This window comes from Glycine soja, chromosome 4 (genome assembly GCF_004193775.1).
Source record: "Glycine soja cultivar W05 chromosome 4, ASM419377v2, whole genome shotgun sequence".
NCBI lineage: Eukaryota > Viridiplantae > Streptophyta > Magnoliopsida > Fabales > Fabaceae > Glycine > Glycine soja.
The window spans coordinates 27810693-27821435 of NC_041005.1; the positions used below are offsets into that span (position 1 = coordinate 27810693).

At 36.7% G+C, this 10743-nt stretch overlaps 1 non-coding gene across 1 annotated transcript; it reads left to right on the top strand.

Annotated features, from left to right (window-relative positions):
• Positions 1–10410: 10410 nt before the first annotated feature.
• Positions 10411–10517, top strand: LOC114411033. Its single transcript, XR_003666419.1, has one exon. It is a non-coding gene; the product is annotated as a small nucleolar RNA R71 (small nucleolar RNA).
• Positions 10518–10743: the final 226 nt, after the last annotated feature.

Genomic DNA, 10743 nt, shown 5'->3' on the forward strand with positions numbered 1-10743 from the left:
CTAACAAAGCATGCATCTACATGATCAAGGTAAAGGCATACAGGAGTGAAAAGAAGATAGCATAGAGAACACACAAAACATCATTAAATAGACAGAAATATATTTACAGCAGGTACCTATAGGGAAGATCCAGTAGAGGATTTAGCTTTCCATACTAGGAAGCCTTCTTTACTAAAAAGAGAAGAACAAGATGAAAGATTGCAAAAATACAAGTGGTGAGGATGTCTCCTTCACTTCTAGGATCACACAATCACTCACAAACTCATCTCAAGCTCTCAAACCGGCTCCTACTTCAAGCTTTGGTCTCTGCAGATCTTCACACAACAAAATCTCTCAAAACACTCTGGAACTTGGACCTTTCTCTCTCTAGAATCTCTAGACATGCAAAGCTCTGAATCCCAATCCAAACTTCCTCTCTAAAATATGATTTCAAGCTTAAATAGGTGGCCTTGTTCGTGCTTGTGCGCTTAGCGCAATTATGGATCGCTTAGCACACATTAGTGAATTTCGGCTTAGCGCGTGCCTTTCTCGCTTAGAGGATGAACTGAAGCGGTACGCTTAGCGAACCTGTACAACTCATCTTCTTCCAGAGTCTTCCTTGCGCTTAGCCCATGAGTGTTGTGCTTAGCGGACGCTTGCTAAGCCAGCAGATTGGCTTAGCGAGAAGGTCAAAACAACACTTTTCAAAGCTTGCCTAATTAACCCGAAATTGAGAGAAAATGATTATTAAACACACAAAATGGAAGTACTAAGTATGTATTACCTATACTTAATAGAAAATACTTATAACACTACAAAATAACCATAAATTGGAAGAGTTTGATACAATTTACACAAGTTTTATACACAAAAGTTAGTCGTTTTCACTGACTAACAACTCCCCCAAATTTATAGTTTTGCTTGTCCTCTAGCAAAAAGAGAATAGTTCACTTCTCCTCAAGTGACAACAACATGCAATGACTATGTACAAAGGTGTATGCTACAAAAGTTACTGATTGCATGATAAGAGAATAGAGTAAAATGCCCTCATCACTTGTCTTTTACAAGGTATGTTGTTATCCAAAGAGAAGAATAAAATGTAACCTGAACAATTAGATGGAGCTAATCATAAGTAAAATATCAAGGAAAGTAGCTTAAACCACAGTCTCACAACTACTGTTTCACTTAAGCACAATGTTGGATCAAGTGGCCTCGAAATAATTAAGAAGGGGGGGGGGGCTGAATTAATTATTACTGAACCTTTACTAATTAAAAATCTACCCTTCTTAGGCTTTTACTATGTTGTTAAGAAAGTAAAGAATAAAAATAAAAACTTAACCAAAAGTAAAAGCGATAATTAAAGTGCACAACGGAAAATAAAGAGTGTAGGGAAAAAGAAAACAAACACAAGAGTTTTATACTGGTTCGGCAACAACCTGTGCCTACATCCAGTCCCCAAGCGACTTGTGGTCCTTGAGATTTCTTTTCAACCTTGTAAAATTCCTTTACAAGCAAAGATCCACAAGGGATGTACCCTCCCTTGTTCTCTTTGAACAACCTAGTGGATGTACCCTCCACTAGAACTGATCCACAAGAGATGTACCCTCTCTTGTTCTCAGTCACAACAACCCAAGTAGATGTACCCTCTACTTGTACCACAAAGGATGTACCCTCCAATGTGTTAAGACAAAGTTGTCAGGCGGTTAGTCCATTGAAACTTTGTGAATGGGGAAACAAAAGAATTCTCAGGCGGTTAGTCCATTGAAATCTTTTGTTTTAGGGAAAGGGAAGAATAAAAAAAATTCTCAAACTGTGTCGTTTTGAATTCTTTGACAAGGGAGAAGGGAGACACAAAAGAATTCAGGCGGTTAGTCCTTCGTTCTTTTGGAAAAGGGAGAAGAGAGACACAAAAAGAATTCAGGCGGTTAGTCCTTGGCGAATTCTTTTTGGCAAAGGAAGAAGGGAATGAAAAAAATGAATAGCACACTTTTGTTTTCAAGGTTTGGAAAACCAGAAAACTTTAGAAAGCTTTTGGCAAAGGAAGAAGAAGAAGAAATTCAAGAAGATGTACAAAGAGATTCAAAGGTTGTAAAAGATTGTAATAATTGTTCTGAATTGTTCTTCAAATGCAAGTTAAGGTCTTGCTTTTATAGACTCTTCATGTCTGGTCAAGAAAACCATTAGAAGAGTTATAACCTTTAGAAAAACTTGAAAACCATTGGAAGAGTTACATCTTTTGATTTTTATTCAAAACTTATCACTGGTAATCGATTACCAAATCATTGTAATCGATTACACAAAGCATTTTTGTGAAAGGATGTGACTCTTCACAATTAAATTTGAATTTCAACGTTCAAACATACTGGTAATCGATTAGCAATATATTGTAATCGATTACACCATTTTGAAATTAATTGGAACGTTGTAAATTCAGTTGAAAGCTTTTAAAAATAAATTTTGCTACTGGTAATCGATTATAGTAAACTGGTAATCGATTACCAGAGAGTAAAAACTCATTGGTAAAAAATTTTGTGAAAACTTTATGTGCTACTCAATGTTTTGAAAAACTTTTTAGTACTTATCTTGATTGAGTCTTTTCTTGATTCTTGAAACTTGAAACTTGAAATTTGAAACTTGATTCTTGAATCTTGAAACTTGAAACTTGATTCTTGAATCTTGAAATCAAATTTCTCTTGATTCTTGAATTATTCTTGACTTACTCTTGAAATCATTCTCTTGGGCTTTTTGTCATCATCTTTGTTATCATCAAAACAGCTTGAATCAATCTTGATTCAATCATGAAGCTTGCTTCTACACACAAGTGTTTAAGCTATTAATTAATAACAACTAGCAAGAGGTCCAATCTTTGAATTTCATCTCATGACATAAAGTCAGAAATGTATAAACAGAATCAGAAGGACTTTCTCAGGCTTGTAGTGAGCCTTGGCTACAAAAATTCATTGGTTTTTCTAGGATTCAAAGGTTTAGATTCTAAGAGAGCACAAATCCTACACTTAGTTTAGATTCTAAGAGAGCACAAATCCTACACTTATCCCAATGGTCTTTTTAATACAATTGGCTTTCTCACTATTTTTTCCTCTTAATTTTCTTTTGACCTTATTACATTAGCACACTTTTCTTCTATTTTTTTTAACATACAACTTATTTGTTGTGTGTGCTGATGCTTTAACTTTATCTTTCCATTCTAACTGACTTTATTCCCCCAAATTTCGGGTAAATTTTGTCTTGAACCATATGCTCTCCTAGAATCTAAGCAAGGTATCATGAGATAATTATTTAAGTTCTGGGTTCAATTTATGACAATCATTCAGCTTATAAAAGGAGCAAAGGATACAGTTATTTTGCAAGGTAAGTTGTTTGGTCAAAAGGCTTGTGTATACACAAATCATGGCCTTCATCATGTTCTCATTTATACATCTCATTCTAAAATTCAGAGATTCATGCAAAGATTATTACTCACAGCTAGTGATTCACTCACAGTTTAAGTTCACACTCTCACTGGTTTTGGTTCCAGCTTTTCTTTCTCAATCAATCTGTCTACTGACTAACAATTCTAATTGCAAGTTCACATTCTTGTTCTTTCTTTGTCAAACATACACACTTGCTCAAACTCATGAAAAGGAACACAAAATCCATCACAATCGTGCACTCAATTCAAAATAAAGACATACACCTATTTTTCACAAAAAGATAAAAGTGTTTTACTGCCATGTCATCAAAAACTAAGTTAAACTGTTCAAAATGCTTCAGAATAAGCATACCAACTATTCATAAATAAAACTAGCAAAAAGGAATTATTGTACTAAAACCATGACCATAATAATAAAAATCTAAAAGGCAACAACAAAAGAACACAAAAACTTCAGGAATATCAATATTTTTGTCAGTATGAGCCACAACTTCCTCAGCAGTCCATCCAGTCAGAAAAGTCAGAACCATCGTTGATCGAGGCTGTACCCAAATCAGATAAACATTAAAATGTAGTAACTAGGAAGTGATCCTAGGTCGTTTCCCAACGAGCAATGATACACCAAATGTTCATGACAGATAGTAGGAAAATAGTAATGAAGGGGGGGGGGGTTGTTTGCTTTTGTAAATTAAATAGCGAATAAATGTGAATTAGAAAATATCAGAATTAAAACACGTTGCTTCCCCTTGATTCACAAGCAAGTCTCTTATCCTAGGTTGCGAGAATTTATCCTTTATCAGTTCAACCACTTAATCCAACCCTAAATTAAATCACTAAGCGAAATTCAACATAAGGCATTCATTATGTGATTAAGCAACACATACACCAATTACTCATAAATGGTCATTAAGCATGAACGTAAATTAAGCGCAGAGACAATTAATCAAGCACTAAGCATGCATGAATTAAAAGCAACAAATTCAGAGTAATTAGTGAAAAGGAAAAATTGAACAGAATTTAACAGTAATAATAGAATCTCAAAGAGAACTGTGTTTGATTCTCAAGAGAAAACAACGCTGGAGACTTAGCCTTCCATTAATCAATAGAGAACGAAATTGAAGAACGAAATTTTATTGCTGAAATGGAAAGTAAAAGCTAGAATTGCACAACGAAAATAATGTCTAAAAGAAGAAAAGTCTAAAACTAAAAACAAAAAATAGGAGAGAGTGAAGAGAGAGAGAGAGCCCTAAACTAGAACCTTGGTGCTGTTATATAGTTTTTCCAGCCCCAGAGCTTACAAATCTGTTTTAAATCCAAGCCCATAAATAAAATCAAATCAAATCTAGATAAAGATAAGATAAGATCTAGATGAAATAATATCTAGATGAGATCAAATCTAAATAATATCTAGATAAGATAAGATAAGATAAGATCTAATTTTGTAGAATAAAATAGTCTGTCCTCTTCAAATCCAAGCCCAATTTTGGATTCAAGCCCAGCCCAATGCTTCATTAATTATTGAAATTAGATTAAAAACATCAAATTAGCTGAATGGGCCCAAATAATAAACCTGCCTAATTAATTTGACAATTAAAATTAATCAATACTTAAAATGGTGCAAAAAGGGTTAAGAAATAGGAGAAAATAATGGCATATCAAAACCCCCCATACTTAGCCTTTTGCACTCTTGGGCAAAATGAAATAAAGAACAAAATCCAAGGATATCAAAGAGAGACAAATAAAACATTTACATATTTCTCAATGAACATCAAGGAATGAAAGGAATGGGTAACATCTAACATGAAGAGATCCAAAGAGTCAAGACATTCGTGAAAATCATCCAAGCAACCCAATCATGGCAAAATAGTAAATCTGCTCAATAATGAAAAGTGATAAAGCCTCACAAGATATACACTATATCTCTCAAGTGTCTAGGCTATTGTTTACTCTCGAAGCACCCATGAAAACAAACACCACATAGACTTGGCAAGATTCTAAAATTGACAATCAACCCATAAACACAAGCACATGAGGATCAAAAGGTCTTTTAAGGTTGTAATGGGGCCAAGGACAAGGTAGGGAAAAATATGGAATAAGTAGCTAAATCCCAAAGGAATAGAGGAGCAATGGGGAATAAGTGGAAATTAAGCACAAGTAGTAAACCCAAACCCTCTAATATCAACAAAATCAACCAAGGCTCCCAAATCAAGTCCTCATAACAAGACCTCATTTATTCAACTTCACTTCTTTTCTTCTTCTTCTTCTTCTTCATCTTTTGATTGAACAGTACGAAATTGAAGAATTTGCAGAAACTGAATTTTTTTTTTGATTTTTTTTTAGATTGAACAGTACGAAATTGAAGATTAAAGCAAGAACTAGGCAATATATATATACATCAAGCACGGCCAAAATAAAACATTAAGCATGGCCAAAAATCATATCTTCCAATGAAACATACCCCCCCCCCCCCTCCCACACTTATTCCCGAAACAATTCCAAAGCTCCAAAATTCCTTAAGGGTAAGGTGAAATCATGGTTTTTCACTTAAGGCTTGTAATGAGCTCAAAACAAAGAAAGGGGAACATAGGCTCAAAAGGGCTATCAAAGGAATTAATTCAGGGTAGGTCCATTTGGCTAGAGGCTTATAAGAACAAAATTGCCTAAATCATTTCCAAATATGCATGTGAGTTAGGAAGCATCAACAAGAATCAAGCCAAGGCTATTGTGCAAGCAATCAATGGGGCAAAACACACCAAAATATTATGATGATGGATGGCTCAAATTCTCACAAAGGTAAACTTATCACTTTCAAATTGAGCTTTCAAAAGCATCATGACATGTAGAGGGAAAACAAGGATTTCAAATCACAAAATGTCAAGAGACTTTTATTTTCAGAACAATTACCCATTACTTGAACATATCCTATAATTCAAAGACAAACATGCAAATTTAACACAACAAAACTAACGAAATTAAACTAGAACCCAACAAAACTAACCAAATTAAACTAATTTAACACAACTAACAAAACAAAAGAACACACTTTAAAGATGGTGGGCCAATAAAAGCCATAGTCAAGCACTTTGCGAGCTGTCCTTTGAACACCCAGATGACCTTCCGGTGCAGAAGAATGACAGAACTGCAGGACTGAGTCAGTCTCATGATCTGGAATGCATCGTCTAATGACCTGATCATTACACAATTTCCACAAGTAGGGGTCATCCCAAATAAAATGCTTAGCATCACTTTTAATTTTATCATTTTGAGCCTTAGATGCTAAAGGGGGAAAAACAGAAGCAACTAAATAATTGACAATGTTAGCAAACCAGGGAGTAGAAAGAGAATCAGAAATACTATACAATATATATAAATGATCATCCGGGAAATCATCCCTAATGGGTGAGTCCTCATTAGACACATGTTCGATCCGACTCAAATGATCAGCAACTAAATTTTGTGCTCCGCTCCTATCACAGATCTCCAAGTCAAACTCTTGGAGCCAGAGCATCCATCGGATCAACCTAGGCTTTAAATCGGCCTTCTGCAACAAGTACTTTAAAGCTGCATGGTTAGTATAAACAATAATGCGAGTACCAAGCAAATAAGAAAGAAATTTTTCAAGAGCAAAAACTATGGCTAGTAGCTCTTTCTCAGTAGTAGTATAATTCGCTTGGGCAGCATCTAAAGTCCTAGAAGCATAATATATCACCCTAGGCAATTTATCAATTTTCTGAGCAAGGACAGCCCCCAATGCATAATTTGATGCATCACACATAAGCTCAAAAGGGGCTGTCCAGTCGGGTGCTTGGATGATAGGGGTGGTAGTCAGTGCTCTTTTTAGGCAATCAAAAGCCTCTTTGCGTTTATCATTAAAGTCAAACTCCACCTCCTTTTGCAACAAGTTGGATAGTAGAAGGGCTACTTTGCTAAAATCTCTTTTAAAGCGCCGGTAGAATCCTGCATGACCAAGAAAAGATCGCACCTCTCGCACGCAAGACGGGTAAGGCAATTATGAAATAACAAAAACTTTTGCAGGATCTACTTCAATGCCCTTATTGGAAATAATGTGGCCTAAAATTATACCTTGCTCAACCATAAAATGACATTTTTCAAAATTTAGAACAAGGTTAGTTTCAGTGCATCTATTCAAAACCTTTTCCAGACTATCCAAACAAGCATCAAAAGAGGATCCATATACAGTGAAATAATCCATAAACACCTCTATGCAATTTTCTAAAAAATCACTAAAAATACTAATCATGCACCGTTGGAAGGTACCAGGGGCATTGCACAGGCCGAAAGGCATCCTACTATAGGAAAAAGTGCCGAAGGGGCAGGTGAATATGGTCTTTTCCTGATCCTCAGGAGCAATAGTGATTTGCATATAACCAGAAAAACCATCAAGGAAACAGTAGTGAGATTTACCTGCCAGGCGTTCAAGCATCTGGTCAATGAATGGCAGTGGAAAATGGTCCTTTTTGGTAACCTGGTTCAGCTTCCTATAGTCGATGCATACTCTCCAACTGTTCTGCACCCGAGTAGGAATTAGCTCATCCTTCTCATTTTTTATCACAGTGAGGCCGGTTTTCTTCAAAACTACCTAGACGGGACTCACCCATTGGCTGTCGGAGATAGGATAAATGATTCCAGCTTGCAAAAGCTTGATTACCTCCTTCTTCACTACATCAAGAATCATCGGGTTGAGTCTTCTCTGTGGCTGTCTTACTGGTTTAGCCCCATCTTCTAAATTTATTCGATGCATACATGTGGATGGGCTAATACCAGGAATGTCCGCCAGGGTCCAGCCTATAGCCTTCTTATGCTTCTTGAGAACTGATAACAACTTCTCCTCTTGCTCATCAACAAGGGAGGCAAATATAATTACTGGAAAACTTTTGCTATCATCCAAGTAAGCATATTTTAAATTTGATGGCAGAGGCTTGAATTCTGGTGTGGATGGCTGGATAGTGGTAGAAAGAGATGGTTTCTCAGCCTGTACCTCATAAAGAAAGTCAGAGGTATGTGTACTTCCTGAAACATGGTTAGTTCTATCTGACTCTATAAAATCAATCTGAAGAGGTAAAACATCAGTAGACATGTAATCAATATCAAATTCAGATTCACTCTCAGCATCAAATTCAGACATATGATCAAGTACAAGTTCAGATTCAATGTATGAAGAGTGACAGACATGCAGATTAGAATGAAGATCAGTCATGTATTCATCAACAATATGGTCAATTATTTCAACACGAAATACTGAAAGATCTTCAGATGGGTGTTTCATAGCATCAAAAATATTAAAATGAACAGTTATATCACCAAACTCCATAGATAGTGTGCCTACATATACATCTATCTTAGTTCTGGCAGTTTTCATAAAAGGTTTGCCTAGAATGATGGGAACTGATCCTTTAGAAAATCCCTTCTCCATATTCAAAATATAAAAATCAACAGGGAAAATCAGTTCACCAACTCTAACTAAGACATCCTCTATGAAACCAGCAGGATAGGCAACACTTCTATTAGCTAAATGAATTACCACATCAGTTGACTGCAAAGGACCTAGAGATAGAGAATTACAAATAGACAGAGGCATAACACTAACAGAAGGTCCTAAATCTAGCATGGCATTGTCAAACTTATTGTTCCCTATAATACAAGGTATGCTGAATGTACCTGGATCTTTACATTTTTCAGGGATTTGGGGAACAGATTTACCAATCAATGTGAAGACATTTCTGCCCATACTAATTCTTTCACATCCTTTAAGCTTCCGCTTATTAGTGCACAACTCCTTCAAGAATTTAGAATATCTTGGAATTTGCTTTATTGCATCCAGCAGAGGTATGTTTACCTCTACTTTTCTAAATGTTTCCAAGATCTCCTTCTCTGCCTCTTCCATTTTTTTGCTGGAAATTGCTCTTGGAGGGAATGGAAGAGGAATATGCTGCTTCTGTAAAACAGAATTACCTATGGAAGATTCACCTGCATAGAAATTGTTAGGTAACTTACTCTTTAAATTTTTGTCATCATCTTTTTCTGAAGTAGAGTGAGGTTGGGCAGGTTCATTTGCGGATGTGGAAGATGTTGCTGGTTGAGGTCCTTGACACTGCTTTCCCGATCTCAATGCAATGGCACTCACATTTTTGGGATTCTAGACAGATTGAGAAAGTAATCTGTCAGAATTTTGGGACTGTTGTTGATTTAACTGTGTAGCCAATTGTCCTATTTGATTAGTTAAGCTCTGAATGGAGGCTCTGGTCTCTTGTTGAAACTGCATGTTTTGCATAGTCATTTGCCTCACAAGTTCTTCAAGGGAAGGTTGCGGAGGAGCCACAATTGTTTACTATTTCTGGGGTTGTTGCTGTTGTTGTTGTTGCTGCTGGATTGGTGGAGGAATGTATGGTCTGCTTGGGCCAGCAACATTCTGAAAATAAGGTTGTTGTTGTTGCTGCTGTTGTGAAGGATTCGATCATCTAAGGTTGGGATGATTCCTCCACTCGGGATTGTACCTGTTGCTGGAGAGGTCATAATTGTTCTGTTGTGGCTTATTTTGCTGTTGAGGTTGAGGAGGTCTATTGTAGATGTTTGCAGCATAAGCTTCAAGCTGTTCAATTGCTTCAGATTGTTGCATAGAAGGGCAAAGGTCTGTGTGGTGGTCAGCAGAGGAGCATAAACCACAGAGTTTGGCGACAGGTGCAAATTTTTTATCCAAGGCCAGTTGGGTTACCAGGTTAACCAAGGCATCTAGTTTACCTTCAAGCTTCTTAGTCTCCGCTGATGAAGATGAATTCATGGCTACTTCATGCACTCTTCTAATGACAATAGCATCACTTCTGGCACTAAATTGTTGGGAGTTTGAAGCAATCTTCTCAATTAAATTTCTGGCTTCAATAGGGGTCATGTCTCCAAGGGCTTAACCACTGGCAGCATCTATCATCCTTCTCTCCATGTTACTGAGTCCTTCATAAAAATATTGGAGAAGAAGCTACTCAGAAATCTGGTGGTGAGGGCAATTGGCACATAGTTTCTTGAATCTCTCCCAGTATTCATATAAGCTCTCTCCACTGAGTTGCCTAATTCCTGAAATATCTTTTGTGATGGTCGTGGTCTTGGAAGCAGGGAAAATTTTTTCTAAGAATACTCTCTTGAGGTCATCCCAGCTCGTGATGGACCATGGAGCAAGGTAATAAAGCCAGCCCTTTGCCACTCCCTCTAAAGAATGAGGAAAGGCCTTCAGAAATATGTGATCCTCCTGGACATCTGGCGGTTTCATGGTGGAGCAGACAATATGGAATTCTTTCAGATGTTTGTGCGAGTCTTCACCTGCA